The sequence below is a fragment of the Panthera onca genome, chromosome B1, assembly GCF_046562875.1.
Source record: "Panthera onca isolate mPanOnc1 chromosome B1, mPanOnc1 haplotype 2, whole genome shotgun sequence".
Lineage (NCBI taxonomy): Eukaryota > Metazoa > Chordata > Mammalia > Carnivora > Felidae > Panthera > Panthera onca.
In genome coordinates, this window is record NC_138342.1 from 77,070,860 (window position 1) to 77,087,656 (window position 16,797).

General features: G+C 34.4%; 1 protein-coding gene and 1 long non-coding RNA gene across 5 annotated transcripts in view; one reads left to right on the top strand and one right to left on the bottom strand.

Moving 5' to 3' along the window:
* The window catches only part of GRID2 (glutamate ionotropic receptor delta type subunit 2), a 1,486,895-nt gene that overhangs the window by 615,327 nt on the left and 854,771 nt on the right, over positions 1-16,797 (top strand). The window lies entirely within an intron of this gene.
* LOC132692304 (uncharacterized) overlaps positions 1-16,797 on the bottom strand; it is a 38,483-nt gene that overhangs the window by 20,068 nt on the left and 1,618 nt on the right. For both annotated transcript variants that reach the window (XR_009616279.2, XR_009616280.2), the window contains exon 2: positions 7,374-7,428. This is a non-coding gene — a long non-coding RNA (uncharacterized LOC132692304). The remainder of the gene's footprint in view (positions 1-7,373; positions 7,429-16,797) is intronic.

The window sequence follows — 16,797 nt, forward strand, 5'->3', positions numbered from 1 at the left end:
TATTGTGTAAATAACATGCTCCATCTAAGGTTCCTTTTGCCAACTTACCACCTTAATGCGCAACTATCTCTAAATCAAATAACCTTGGGCAGTAAATAGAGGCCTGCTTTTAGAAGTATTGGCAAAGAAATACCTTTTTTTTATTTTTTACAAAAAAATGTTCTTTCTGGTTTATGTACATTTAGTTCAAAAAAGCACGGCAACAGTAAATCCCTAGTGGTACTAATTCTTAGGGATTATAACACATAGTGTTAGAAATAACCAAGTATAGCCTACATAGGATTCTAATTATTCCCATTTATGGGTATATAATAATTAAGAAGTAAAGATGCCTACTTTTATCAACATGTTATTAGTTCATATTTTATATTAGTGAAATGGCAATAACAAACTTTTATCATAAATGATGGCAGACAGTATTTTTGTTTTCATGCTTTCTGTGTACTTTACCATATTACTGTGTTCTTTACCATAACACTTCTTTTATCATAACACTTTCTTGAAGAAGTTCATTTAGTATATACAAGATGTTCTAGGGGAGCCTGGGTGGCTCAGTAGGTTGAACGTCAGACTTAGGCCTAGGTCGTGATTTCACAGTTGGTGAGTTGGAGCTCGGTGTCAGAGTCTGTGTTGACAGCTCAGAGCCTGGAGCATGTTTCAGATTCTGTGTGTGTCTCTCTCTGCCTCTCCCCTGCTCGGGCTCTGTCTCTTCGTTTCTCTCAAAAATAAATAACATTAAAAAAATTAAATAAATAAAGATGTTCTATTGTAGTCTTCCTAACTTTTTCACATAAAATCTGAAATTAATTTACATTTTTACAAAGATATGTAAGTTTTAAGTTCATAGAAGGGAAAAATATGCTACGCCTGGCATGCGTCTGTTTGGCAGCAAAATGGTCAAGAAGCTAAATGAATATGCCCTCAAGTCTACAAGTACAAACTAAATCTGGTCAGCAGGAGAGACACTTAGACACTAAATTGAGACAGGTAACATTTTGGAACTTCAGGTGCAACACAGGATTGGTAAAATGCATTTTCTGTATGGTCTGTTAGTAATTGTTACATATTTTCATTACATAGGTAATGAATTGATATGTACAGAACAGGTGTATATAATTTAAAATGGACATTATTCTAGAAAATAAACAAGTTGTTATAGTCATTACTGAGTACAGAGAACGACAAAAAAGTTTGTATCAATAGAAGAAATCAAACAATCCTTGAATATAAAATGTCCCAATATTATTTCTGACTTTTAGGGGGACCTGGGTGGCTCACTTGATTAAGCGCCTGACTTTGGCTCAGGTCACGATCTCGTGGTTCGTGAGGTCCAGCCTCACGTGGGCCTCTGTGCTGACAGCTCAGAGTCTGGAGCCTGCTTCAGATTTTGTGTCTCCCTCTCTGTGCCCCTCCCCCGCTCACACTGTCTCTCAAAAATAAACAAACATTAAAAACAATTAAAATAAAAGAATATATCACCATTTTTGTACTGTGTATCACCTAAGCCTAATATTTATGCAATGCAATAGTGATATATTATCATTATGTATTAATTTTAATGTATATACTGAATTAAATTGACGTATTTCACCTATTTTTACTTTCTTCAGTGAAACATTTTTTTTTGTCTTATGACTGTCTTTGCCCTTTTGTAAGAATGAGCAAAAATATTAATTAGGAATTAGTTGTATTCAACATACCATGACATTACAAAATAGCTTACCAGTGATATTAATAAGTTCTTGGTCTATTTTTGTTGGTGAAGAACTAACAGATTAATTTTGATAGTTGAATATACTTTTTAGTATCAAATCTATTTTTATGAATTCTGTGAGTGGATGTTTCATCCAAAATTTCTAAAATACTTCTTTTTTTGTTGCTTTCTTTCAAGTTGTAAAACAACCAGTATGGATTTTTTTAAGTTTATTATTTATTTTGAGAGAGAGAGAGAGAGCACAAGAGTGAGGGAGTCAGGGAGGGGCAGAGAGAGAGAGAGAGAGAGAGAGAATCCTAAGGAGGTTCCGCATTGTCAGCATGGAGCACAATTTGGGTCTCGAACCCATGAACCGGGAGATCATGACCTGCACTGAAATCAAGAGTCAGATGCTTAATTGACTGAGCCAACCAGGCATTCTGAACATGGGATTTTTTTAAATAAAGCTGAAAATTTAAGTAAATTCTGCTAATACTACATCTTATTAGAAATCAGTAAAAAGATCATTACTTTATTCCTTATGAAATAGGACTCTGATTTTCTTTAGCCATTATTTCCATTATAAAAAACAACAAATATGGCAAAAATATATTAGGAGAAATGCCCCAGGGCATGACTGGAGAGTTGAATACATTATACACACTACTTTGGTCATATAAAAACAGTCGATGATTTGTAATTAATGATAGCCGCCTGGTATTTACCAATGAAGCAGTTAATGAGCACTCCTGTAGTAGCATTAAGGAGACTGTAACACTAGACTGAAGTTATCCAATCTACTGAATACAGTGTGCAGTGTGCTGATTTTACCATGGATAGGGAAGAAATTATCACAATTTCTCAAATTTAAGATGTGTGTTGAAATGAAAATACATAATTTTTTTAATCATTTTAAAAAATTTATCTTCCAAAACATGGCCACATGGCAAGCCTGGGGCACTAAATTTTGAAGATAGATATGTCCATGCCCTGCTGTCGCACAAGATTATACTTTTCTAGCTCCACTGTTGCTTTATAGCTGAGAGCAGGAGAAAAACATGACAGAGTATGCCGTGTCTCTAAACCATACCTTTCTGAGATTTTGAAGAATTTAAGGAATTCTTCACCTACCCTCCTTCCTACCCTTTCTTTTCACACTAATTAAAATACTTTGCAAGCTTTTTTTACAGCATGTTTTGCCTGTATTATCAAGGCTCTGAAATAAGACCCTTTGTTGTGGCTTCATCATCTTAGTGGGGATGCTTCTAATTAAAGATGGCATTCCACATTCTGTGTTGTTCCTGAACTGCTTTACTGATTTACTTTCTCTAGTACCTGAGATCATTTAGAACAGGCTTTCTCCGAAATGGAAGTAGGCCTTTCCTTTAAGCTGAAGTCTTTCCACATTTTTAACATATGCCTTTAACTTACTAAGGGTACAGAATTAATTACTAAGGGGTGCAAATAAACACAATAAATACAAGTGCCTTTATTAGGTTAACGTTCTCTACTTGTTGTGGAAGTGTTTTCAGTAGAATCCAGATACACATGAAGAAATGATCTCAAAAAAAGAAATAACTCAAAATGTAAAAGTTACTTTGAGTATAATTTAAGTTATTATTCAATCCAGGCACACAATTCATAGTCTCTCTGTCTCCCTCTCTATGTCAATCTCTCTCTCTCTCTCTCTCTGCCTCTATCTTTTTCTCTCCTCCCACCCCTACCAGGGGGCTAGAAAAATTAAACTATAATGTTGGGATTTCTGTGTCAAGGTTAAAGAGAATCACTTCAGAAATTAAAGGCGTCACTCATATTTGAAAAACTTTGTAAGAGATCTCTGGAGGCATGCACCAACATGTTAGCTTAGTACATGGAAAAATAAATTGAAAAAGAAAAACCCCGAAGTAATTATGTCCTCAAAGTAACTTCCATTTTAAAAGAAAATAATGTCTTTTATCCACAAGCAAATAGAAGGTATAACTGGATATATAACAATATATTACCTTTTTTATGATACGTAAGTTGTGCAATGCAAACTACAGCAAATAACTTGAATGACATGTATATGGGTAAAATCTTTGTAGATATATGTAGTTGAGTTTTGTTGTTTGTGGTTTTGTTTTGTTTTTATTTGTTTTTCTTGTAGCTAGCTTCTAGGAATGGCATGATCCAAGTATAAATTAAGAAATATATAAGCATATATATATATTTTTTTAAGAGGCCAACATATGTATATTTTTAAAAAAAAAATTAATGTTTATGTTTATTTTTGAGACAGAGACAGAGCATGAATGAGGGAGGGGCAGAGAGAGGGGGAGACACAGAATCCAAAGCAGGCTCCAGGCCCTGAGCTGTCAGCACAGGGCCTGACGCAGGGCTCGAACGCATGAACCTCGAGATCATAACCTAAGCTGAAGTCGGACGCTCAACGACTGAGCCACCCAGGTGCTCCAAGAGGCCAACATATATTGACTTGAAACTCTGACTCATGCATTCACTTGAAATGTACTCAAACTTACATTTCATAGTCATATATTAGGAACTGGTCTTTTATTTATGTTGGGAAGCCTCTGCTTTCTGTTTTGACTGATTTCTTTCCATATCGCTCCATGTACACCTTCCAACTTTCTTCATTCAAATTTTGAAATTGTTTTTATTTCATTAATTTCACTAGCAAAGGTTCACAGGGGACAAGAATTAGCTTTAGATATAAAAGCTATCAAAAGGCCCCATCATTTGTGTATCTTTACAGTGTCACTGTAAATAGTCTAGACATTTTCCTTACTACTGAATTAGAATTGCAACGGCAACGGCTGTCTGAGAGTGTGTTTAATTATGAACAAGGGAAATAACAAAATACGATTTTAATATTTCAGATTGTTATGATGGTATTTCTAAAACAGTTTTCAATGATGTAGATTAATTGTGCCCCTGGGATATGTTGGTACAAATAAATTAGAAGTGATTGATGTTCTCACTAAACAAAATAACTATAAGGAAAATGCAGTGATTTCTTTGCTCTTGTTAATGAATATTTTGAACGTGAATTTATGGTCGGAAATGTAGACATTTTGAAATTAGCTGGATGTTAAGAAACATATTTTATAGTGGTGACCATGCAAATCAGTACATAGAATGAAGAGTGACCAATTCCTGACAAGATAGAGTGGTAGTAGTTCATCATGGCAGTCACTGTTTCTCTAAGAGATTTCACATATTCTTATATTTCTAAACAAGGCCTATAAATTTGCTATGTAACATATCACATTACCAAGGACCTCGGTTATAAGTGCTGAAAAAGTTCTATTGATTCAAGTAGCAAATAGATAATTATCAAGTTACAAGGCTTTTTCTACAGTAATTTACACAGTGAATTTCAATGGTTTGGTATTATGACTATATCTCACCCTCTTCCTCCCTCACCAAAACAAAAATCTGACCCCTACTTTATATATAATTTGAAATAATAGAATCAGATAAGCCCTTTAAAGCATCTTGCTTATTTCTCTTGGAAATCAATACAATTCAAGTTTATTATATAGCTCATGTTCAAGAACCATTCTATGCCTTTTATTAGAACAACGATTTTCTTAGTTCAAGAGAAGTTTTCATGTCAAAAGAGACATACAAAGATTACTACCCCTACCCTAGTTGTCTGGAAAACCTGTTAAGACTTGTGAAGAGTCAGAGGCTTTATCTTACTTGTTAGCTTACAATTTAGCCTGCCAGTTTCATGGATGATGGCAGAAGAGATGAGACTCCTGGGACAGAGATAAAGAATTTTATTATTCACTGGACTTGTAGTGAATTTGAACTAGTATTTTCTTATATTAGTTCCCAAGTTCCAGTTTCCATAGACTGGTATAAAGAGAGCCAGGTGCACAACAGAGATATATTTCAGGTGAGGAACACCTGACCCTAGGGACATAAATCTTTATTATGCTGGATACTAAGCATACCTGCCCTTTGCTCCAGAGGGAGACACTGTTTCTAACTTCAATGTTGTTTATTATACAGCATTGAAAAGATAACCCAGGAGAAAAGGTCAATTAGTGCTTTGCTTGCCAGAGGTACAGAAATGTAACACACACACAGAGTATTGTCTCTCAACAGAACCCCCGTGCAGATACAGTATAGAGACAACCTACTCTACTATCCCTATCATTTAACACCAACTGTAGCCACTTAAGCCAATCACTTCAACAATAGGGAACTAAAAATGGAAACCTACCTAGGGAATAAAAAGAGAACAATTGTATTATGTGCATCCACTAATACAAACATTATAGAATCTGTGATTTAGAAAGTTTTAAGTCCAATTTTGATGTTTAGGGGTTAATATTCAAGAGAATTTGGTCAACCCAGAAATAGTCTGATACTAATTGAGTTTCCATGCATATTTAGGTTCTCGTACATGAAAAATTAAGCACAAAGAAATAGCGACTACCAAGTTTGTAGAAAATATGCCATGCCAATGTTGTGCAGTTTAATATATCTCTAAATTTTCTTGCCTTTATTGAATTTATGTAAATTCTCCTATCTAACATTTACTTGAGGTAGATTTTTGTGATTTAATTAAAGGAATGGCATTTGCGTCAGAGAATTGGAAAGCAGTATTTAGCTTTAGCAGGTAATTAGCCACTGAACTGAAGGTCTGATCATTTTTCTGATTTCACACTAAAATGAAAACACTGAACAAAACTATATCACAGGTAAGAGATGTTTTTCATTTCAAGCTGGTAAAGTTTCTAATGATCTTGATTTAGAAAAATCTCTAAATTTTGCATGCTCATTCAAAATGCAGAGTATTTGAGGCACTTAATTCTCTAGAATCATCTTTGGGAACTATAGTAATCCTTTGATTTTGCCATCTAGTAATAGCATAAACCAAAAGAAATCCACCTTCCCCCAATAAAGCCCAAATTAAATTGTTTCTGTTAAGTAGGCATTGTACTGAGCATATTGGTTTTGCTTAGGCTTAATTTTGAATATTACATTGATAGGATTAATATTTCTTCCATTTTTTTACCCATTAGAAAACTTAGAAAATATAATTCTGTTTTGTTTTAATATTTAAAGGAGTTACAGGAGTATTGGCTTTTAAAAGATACCTTGTAGTATTTATTAATAAACGTATTCTATCTCGTCATACTTCTTGTTTAAAAAGCCTTTGATTTGAATGAAGAATAATAAACATTCTTTGAATACCTATTTCCTTACTTCCTTCATATGTTCATTATATTCTTCCACTTTGTCCTTTTTACATAACACTGAGCTTTCAGTTTGTTTTTTTTAAAAGGAATTCTTTCTTAATAAGCAATGTATCCCACTTTAAAAAATAAAACTACTAATTCATAACAAGAGCAACAAGTAATTTTTCTGGTTGTTCTGTTACAATATTTTACCTGTAGTGTTTGTATAATAAGTAGAACTACTTTTTTTTTATACAGAGCTGACAAAATAATAGAGTGATGTGAGCATAGTCTGTGTGGTATAATGTAATTTGTGGGCTAAATTAATATATAAAAGCCATGATAACATTCATCTATTTGATAAAGTATTCTTAAAGAATTTTGAGGGCATTGATAGTACAAAGAAAATGCACACTTTATCATTGAGAGGGCTTCTCATTTAAGAAAGATCTGTACTTAGACTCCAACAACCTGGGTTGAAATCTTACCTTTGCCACTGCTTGTGCGAAATTATTGAATTCTCTTAAACTTCCTTTCTTTAATCTGAAAAATGGTATTAAGAATATGCAATTTATAGTCTTATTTGTTAAATCAGGTTAATGTGTAAAAGAATTTGACACATAGTGGTCAAAGTATCTTAATAAGTTTATGTTTAATAATTACTTTTTACTTGACTCTGGGTTTTATAGAATTATAGTATCTTTTTTAGAAGTTTTTATTTAGGGGTGCCTGGGTGACTCAGTCGGTTAAGCATTGGACTTTGGCTCAGGTCATGATCTTGCAGTTCATGAGTTCCAACCCTGCATCAGGCTCTGTGCTGACAGCTCAGAGCCTGGAGCCTGCTTCAGTTTCTGTGTCTCCCTCTCTCTGCCCCTCCCCTGCACACACTCTGTGTGGTGTCTCTCTCTCTCAAAAATAAAAAAAATAAAATAAATAAAACATTAAAAAAGAAAAAAAATAACAGTTTTTATTTAATATCCAGGTGGTTAACATATACAGTATAATGTTAGTTTCAGTTGTAAAATATAGTGATTCAACACTTCCATACATCACCGATGCTCTTCCCAACAAGTACACTCCTTAATCTCCATCACCTATTGAACCCATCACTGTACCCGCCAACCATCAGTTTGTTCCCTTTGATTAAGAGTCTGTTTGCTTCTCTCTCTCTTTCCCCCTTTTCTCCTTTATTTCTTAAGTTCTACATATGAGTGAAATCATATGGTATTTGTCTTACTCAGCCTGACTTATTTCACTTAGCATTATACCCTCTAGCTCCATCCATGTTCTTGCAAATTACAAGATTTCATTCTTTTTTTATGGTTGAGTAACTCCATTATATATATAGGGAACAAGATAGATTAGAAATCATAGATAGATAGATCACATCTTTTATTTTTTTTTTTTATCCATTCATCAATGTTGGCCACTTGGACCTTTTCCATAATTTGGCTATTGTAGATAGTGCTGCTATAAAAATTAAGGTGTATGTATCCCTTTGAATTAGTATTTTTGTATTCTGTGGGTAAATACCTTGTAGTGTGCTTGTTGGATCATAGGACAGTTATATTTTTAAGTTTTTGAGGAAACTCCATACTGTTTTCCATGGTGGCTGCACTAGTTTGCACTTTCACCAACATTGCAAAAGCGTTCCCCTTTCTCCACATCCTTGCCAACACTTGTTTCCTTTGCTGTTGATTCCAGTGATTCTGACAGGTGTGAGGTGATATTTCATTGTGCTTTTAATTTGCATTTCCCTGATGATAAGTGATTCTGAGAATCTTTTCATGTGTCTATTGGCCATCTATGTCTTCTTTGGGAAAAATGTCTATTCATGTCTTCTGCCCATTTTTACTAGGATTTTTTTTTTTGTTTTGGGGGTGTTAAGTTTTATAAGTTCTGTATATATCTTGGATACTAACCTTTTATCAGATGTGTCATTTCCAAATCCCCTATTCCAAAGGTTGCCTTTGCCTTTTAGTTTTGTTGATTGTTTCCTTCACTGTGCTGAAGCTTTTTTTTTTTTTCTTTAGTTCCCATAGTTCATTTTTGCTTTTGTTTCCCTTGCCTCAGGAGACATATCTAGAAAGAAGTTACTTATGGCCAATGTCAAAGACGTTACTACTTATGTTCTCTTCTAGGAGTTTTATGGTTTCAAGGTTTCACATTTAGGTCTTTAATCTGTTTTTAGTTTATTTCTTTTATACATGGTGTGAGAAAGTGGTCCAATTTCTTTCTTTTGCATGTTGCTGTCTGGTTTTTCCACTATTCATTGTATTTGTTGAAAAGGCTGTATTTTTTACATTGCATATGCTTACTTCCTATGTTGAAGATTAATTGACCGTATAAGTGTATTTCAGGACACTCTACTCTGTTCTATTGGTCTGTGAGTCTATTTCTGTGTCATTACCAGCCTATTTTGATTAGTACAGCTTTGTAATATAGCTTGATGTCTCGAATTGTGATGCCTCCTGCTTTGCTTTTCTTTTTCAAGATTGCCTTGACTATTTGGAGCCTTTTGTGGTTCCATACACATTTTAGGACTGTTTGTTCTAGCTCTGTGAAAACTGGTTTTGGTATTTTTGATAGGGATTGCATTTCATGTGTAGATTGCTTGGGACAGTGTAAACATTTTAACACTATTTGTTCTTCCAATTCATTAGCATGGAATATCTTTCCATTTCTCTGTGTCATCTTCAATTTGTTTCATCAGTGTTCTATAGTTTTCAGAGTACAGGTCTTTAACCTCCCTGGTTAGGTTTATTCTAAGTATTTTATTTTGGGGGATACAATTATACATGGGATTGATTCCTTAATTTCTTTTTCTGCTGCTTCATTACTGATGTATAGAAATGCAATATATTTCTGTATGTTGGTTTAGTATTTTGAGACTTCACTGAATTTGATTATCAGTTCTAGAAGTTTGTTGGTGGAGTCTTTTAGTTTTTCTATTTAGAATATCATGTCATCTGCAAATAGTGAAAGTTTTATTTCTTCCTTGCCAATTTGAATGCCTTTTATTTCTTTTTGTTGTCTGATTGCTGTGTCTAGGCTTCCAGTACTATATTGAATAAAAATGGTGAGAATGAACATTTCTGTCTTCTTCCTGATGATAGAGGAAAAGCTGTCAGTTTTTCCCTGTTTATGATGGTATTAACTGGGTTTTTCATATATAGTCTTTATTATGTTGAGTATGTTCCTTCTAAACCTACTTCACTGAGGTTTTTTAAAAAAAAAATTAACATTTATTCATTTTGAAAGACAGAGAGATACAGAGTGCAAATGGGGGAGGGCCAGAAAGAGAGGGAGACACAGAATCTGAATCAGGCTCCAGTCTCCAAGCTGTCAGCACAGAGCCCGACGGGGGGCTTGAACCCATGGACTGTGAGATCATGACCTGAGCCGAAGTTGGCCACTCAACCAACTGAGCCATCCAGGCGCCCCCACTGAGGTTTTTGTAATTGTGAACGGATGTTATATTTTGTCAAATGCTCTTTCTGCATCTACTGATATCATATGGTTTTTATAATTCCTTTTATTACTGTTATGCATCACACTGATTGATTTAAGAATACTGAACCATGCTTGCAACTCAGGAATAAATCTCACTTGATTGTGATGAATGATTTTTAAAATGTATTGTTACATTCAGTTTGCTAGTATTTTGTTAAGGGTTTTGCATCTGTGTTCATCAGATATATTGGCCTGTAGTTTTCTTTGTTTGTGGTGTTTTTATCTGGTTTTGGTATCAGGGTAATGCTTGCTTCATAGAATAAATTTGGAAGTTTTCCTTCCTTTTCTTTTTTTTGGATGACTTGAAGTGAATAGGTGTTAACTATCTTTAAATGTTTGGTAGAATTTGCCTATGAAGCCATCTCGTCCTGGACTTTTGTTTTTGAGAGGGTTTTTTATTTGTTTGTTTGTTTGTCTGTTTTGTTTATTATTTTTATTACTGATTCAATTTATTTGCTGGATATTGGTCTGTTTGAATTTTTTATTTACTCCTGATTCAGTTTTGGTAGGTTATATGTTTCTAGGAATTTATCTATTTCTTCTAAATTGTTCAATTTGTTGGCATACAGTTTTCATAATGTCTTATAATTATTTGTATTTCTATGGTGTTGGTTTTTATTTCTTTCCTCTCATTTGTGATTTTATTTATTTTTTGATTTTATTATTTCTTTTCGATAAGTCTGGCTAGAGGTTTATCTTATTATCTTTTTCAAATAACCAGCTCTTGGTTTCATTGATCTGTTACATTGTTTTTGTTTGTTTGTTTGTTTGTTTGTTTGTTTGCTGGTATTGTTTTTTTCTTTCTATACTATTTATTTCTGCTCTCATATTTATTATTTCCTTCCTTCTGCTGTACTGAGGCTTTGTTTTTCTTTTTCTATCTCCTTTAGATGTAAAGTTAGGTTGTTTAGTTGAAAATTTTCTTTCTTCTTGAGGTAGGCCTGTATTGCTATAAACTTCCTTCTTATAACCACTTTTGTTGTGCCCCAAAGGTTTTAAATTATTGTGTTTTCACTTTCATTTGTTTTCATCTTTTTTAAAAAATTTCTTCTTTGATTTCCTTTTCAACCTATTCCTTACTTAGTAGCATGTTACTTAACCTCCATATACTTGTGGTCTTTCCAAGTTTTTTCTTGTGGTTGGTTTCTAGTTTCATAGTCTTGTGTTCAGAAAAGGCACATGGTATGACTTTGATCTTGAATTGGTTGAGGACTGTTTAGTGTCCTAATATGTGATCTATTCTGGAGAATGTTCCCTGTGCACTCTAAAACAATGTGTATACTGCTGTTTTGGGGTAAAATGTTCTGAATATACTTGTTAAATCCATCTCATCCAAGGTGTCATTGTTTCCTTGTTTATTTTTTGTTTAGATTATTTGTCCATTGATGTAAGTTAGGTGCTAAAGCCCTCTACTATTAATGTATTATTATAGATTAGTTTTGCTATATTTGTTACTAGTTGTTTTATGTATTTGGGTGCTTCCATAGTGGGTATATACATATTTACAATTATTATATCTTCTTGTTAGATTGTCCCATTTATTATTATATAATGCCTTTCTTTGCCTCTTCTTATACTTTATGTTTTAAGGTCTAGTTTGTCCAATATGAGTATTACTACTCCAGCTTTCTCGTGGCATCATAAATATTTCTCCATCCCCTCACTTTCAGTCTGCAGGTCTCTTTAGGTCTAAGGTGAGACTCTTGTAGACAGCATATGGATGGGTCTTGTCTTTTTTTTTTTAATCCATTCTGACATCCTATGTCTTTTGATTGGAGTATGTAGCCATTGTCATTGAAAATAATTATTTTTAGATATGTATTCATTGCCATTTTATTACTTGTTTTGGTTGTTTCTGAAGATTTTCTCTGATCCTTTCTTGTCTTTCTTCCATATTTTGCTGATTTATTTGTTTAGTGATTATGTAGTGTTAGTATGATTAGTATTATTAGTGATTAATTCTTTAGTGTCTTTAGTGATATATTTGGATTCTTTATTTTTATTTATTAGCATGTTTATTAGTGGTTTCTGATACGTAGTTACCATTAGGTTTGTATATAATCTCTTCTGTATGTAGCAATCTATATTACATTGATGGTCATTTAAGTTTAAACCCAATTTTATTCCTCTCCTCTCCACATTTTAGGTATGTTATATTTTTTATATCCTTTTTATTTTTTTAGTCCCTTGACTGATTTTTTCCATAAATACTCATTTTTATTGCATTTGTGTTTCTTCCTTTTTTTGAGAGAAAGAGAAAGAGACAGAGACAGAGATAAATGGAGAGGGAGAGAATCTTAAGCAAACTCCATGCCCAGTGCAGAGCCTTCTTTTTCCTCATTTCTTCTTCCAGGACAACTATGATTCAGTGTTATGTTTGATGGAGTCAATGAGTTCCCTAAGTCTATTCTCATTTTGCATCATTCTTCCTTCTGTCTTTTGTTCAACTTCATTGCTTTCCATTACTTTGTCTTCTAGGAAATTAATTCATTTTTCTGCTTCTTCCAGCCTGCTGTTGTTGCATCAAGCATGTTTCTAATCCCATTTATTGTATTCTTCATCTCTGATTAATTCCTTTTTAACCATTTTATCTCTGTGGTAAGTGTGTCACTGATGCCTTCAATTTTTTTTCCTCAAGTCCAGTGAGTATCCCTATGATCAATGCTATAAATTCTCCATCAGGCATGTTATTTATATCTGTTTCATTTAAATCTCTGTCCATGTCCTTATCTTATTTGTTTCTTTAGCCTAAACCCCTCTATCTTTTCATTTTGCCTAAGTCTCTGCCTTCTTCTGTCTGTTAGACAAATTATGTCTCCTGCTCTTGTAACTAGTGGACTTATGAAGAAGAGTTCCTGCAGTGTCCAGAGCCTGCTGCTTCAGGGGCGGGTCACCAGTGTGTGCTGCATGTGCTCTGATGTTGTGTTCTGTCTGTTCTAACCTTCAGGCCAATCATCTGCAGAGGCTCTTCTTGCCTGCTGTGGGCAGATTTGGGTCCCTGGCCTGAATGTGGCAAGTTTTAACTAGGTGTGCTCAGGTTTGCTTGTGAAATGAGACCTGTCACCACCTCCACCAGAGCTGAAGCTCTGCATAATTCTCTGGATGGGAAATATGGTGTGGTCAGGGGTCTGTGCTGGTGTCCTGAGGAGTCCACCACACTGGGATTGAAGTAAGCCTGACTGAGAAGGGCAGTTCCACCAGAATGCAGGAGGTTGGGGCTACGTGTAAACAAGTTAGACCATCATTGTTTTTGCTGCTTCTAGCAGGTGAATCTGTGTTTGTGCTGAGAGGCAGGGGAGGGAAATGACACTTGCCAGCTCCTTTGTTCCTGGAGACGTATCTTCTTGAACACCTTCTCTCAAAGATGTGCTCCACAAAAAGCTAATAATCTCCCTATTGTATACCCCAGGTGCTGTTCAGAGAGCTGTTTCCGGTGCTGTCTGCCCCCAGGTTGTTTGCCTGCCTTCTCTGCAAAAACAATAGAGTACCCTCCCAGCTCTATCCCAGCCAAATGCACTGAGTTTTAAAACTCTAAGCTTTAAGTTCTGCTGGTTGCAAGAACTCATGAAATTCAGCCCCTCTCATTTTCCAAGCAAATGGCTTTTGGGAAATGTTCTGCTTGTGTGTTCCCCTGTGTGCCCCTCTCTTTCTCTCACCCTTCTCAAAGAGCATAGCTCCCTCCCCTCTACAGCAGCCAAGATCCATTTCTCCTCTAATCCATGTTTCCACACTTCTTACCTTCTTCAAGATGACCTTTTCTCTCCTTTTAGTTGTGGAGTTTGTTTTGTTAGTCTTCTGGTCAACATTTGGGGTGTTTAGGATGATTTGATAGTTATCTAGTTGTATTCATGGCATCAGGTGAACCTAGGATCCTCCTACTCTGCTGACATTTTCCTGACTCTCTAGAATCATAGTATCTTGATTTTGAAATGAACTATTGTATTCTTGTCTAACTAAATAATTCTGCTAAGAATCAAAAAGTCAAAAGATAACATGTTGGCAAGGATGTTGACAAAACACAACCCTTGTACACTATTGGTGGCAATGCAGTTTGATACAGCCATTATGGAAAACAGTATGGAGATTCTTCAAAAAATTAAAAGTAGACCTACTATATGATCCAGAACTCTCACTTTTAGATATATCCAAAGTGAATGAAATAAAGATCTTGAAGAGATATCTACAATCCCGTGTTCATCGCAACATTATTCACAATAGCAACGATATAGAAACAACCTATGTGCCCATCACTGGATGAATGGATAAAGAAAATGTGAGATACATATAATGGAATATTTTTCAAGTAAAAAAAAAAAAAAAGAAAAAGAAGGAAATCCTTTCATTTGTGGCAGCATGAATAAATCTGGAGAACGTTATCCTAAGTACTATAAGCCAAACTTAGAAAGACATATACTGAATGATCTCACTTGTATTTGGAATCAAAAACATTCAAACCCACCAAAGCAGAAGTAGCACAGTGATTGCTAGGGAATGGGGAAATGTAGGAAATGGGGAGACGTTGGTCAAAGGGTACAGATTGTGTTATGGAAGATTAGTAAGTTCTGGAGTTTAATGTGCAGCATACTAATTGTACTTAATAATACTCACTTGTACACTTGAAATTTGTTAAGAGAGTAGATCTTAAAAGTTCTCACCATACACACAAACACAAAATTGTAACTATTGAGGTAATAGATAATTAGCTTGATAGTGGTAATCATTTATACACACACACATATATATATACGCATATATATATATATTTGATATATATATCAAAATATTTTGTTGTACAGCTTAAGTGCATATAATTTTATTTGTCAGTTTTACTTTACAATAAAGCTGGCAATTTTTTTTTAAAAGAGTATTATTTGTACACTTCAGTTCAAATCTGACTTAACATAATTTTTTAGATACCGTAAGATATTATGAGACGTTTCATATATACATGAAGCACATTAACCACTGTAATTCTTTACAAACTGTACAAAAAAGAGAGAAATATATTTGAATATCAGGGGCTATCTCAGAAATATTTTCAAAAGTTGATATGATATAAGACTTCAAAGATTCAGTTTTGTGGTCAAGAATAAGTGATTTTGATGCTTAAGAAATAAGCCATGTCATGAGACTGGAACATAGATTTGGGACTGAATAACTGTAATTTTCCAAGTATTTCTGTTTATTAGAATATTTCATAGTAGTTCCATAACATTTCCCTCCACTGGTCTTTTTTTAAAATACTAGTGACTTCTGGCTAAAATTTAAAATAATTTGGTCCATTGGGTACCACAGCAAACAAATACAAAATGAAACTGTTATGCCCAGAATTCATGATCCCCAAAGACCACCAGGGAGCCGAGTCCCATGTAAAAGCAAAAGAGCCTTTATTCGAGCTAGCTCGAGCTCAATCCCCTACCTGCACCAACGCAGCGGTGAGATACCAGGGAGAGAGAGGGAGTTTCAAAAGGACAAAGGTTTTATTGGGGCCTAGGGGCAGTTGGTGAGGTAATGGCTGTGGCCTCAGCCGATTGGCTAGGGAAGGGTCGTAGTCCTGTTAGGCAGGTGAGCGGGAGGTTACTCAAGGGGAGGAGGCGTGGTCAAGGTGAAGGACACAGAACAAGATGGAGTCGGCCGGCATAGGCCCGCCCTTTCAAAACCTTTTCCCTTTCTCTTCCTTGCCAATTTCTAAAATTTTATTTTCAGCTATGCTTTAAAAGGCTACTGTTTTCTTAGAAAGTGTGTTGTCCATCCATTTAGACTGGCTTTATGTGTGAAAGGTAGGTAAGTCTGAAATTAAGAGGGCAATGATTTACAATATTATAGAAGCCGTGTCTGTCTACCTTCTATAGAATGTTATACAAGCATATACTTAACCCTTTTAAACAATGATGCCTGTATGTTTACCCAGCAAGTTTATAAATTTTTATTTTAATATTTGTCAAGAATGAGTAGGTAGTTATTTTATTTTTGAAGCCTGAAATGCTTTTTCCTAGTTAAGAAACTTAAATGAGATCTACTGGGAGAAAATGTTTTTATTGAAAAAAATTAAACAAAAGAAATATGTTACACTTTTTAAATTATAAAGTACATTTTTTTCTCTCATTCATTTTCTTCCAGTTATAACTTTTATTTTGTGATCTTCACAAATGAATCACTTTTGACACAAATATTTTATGTTTGCATAATAGTTTGAGTAATTAATAACTAAGTGAGGCCTCATTACCTTACAAATTGATTAAACATTTGTATACTGTAAAAATGGAAATATTTTACACTAAGGCATCAACTGAGATTTGTTTATAAATATGAGTCATGCCATTAATTGTGTTGTCATTCGTGATAATAGAGTTTAGGGTCATTTTTAATTTGTATTATTTTTAGGGATTTGTAACATGA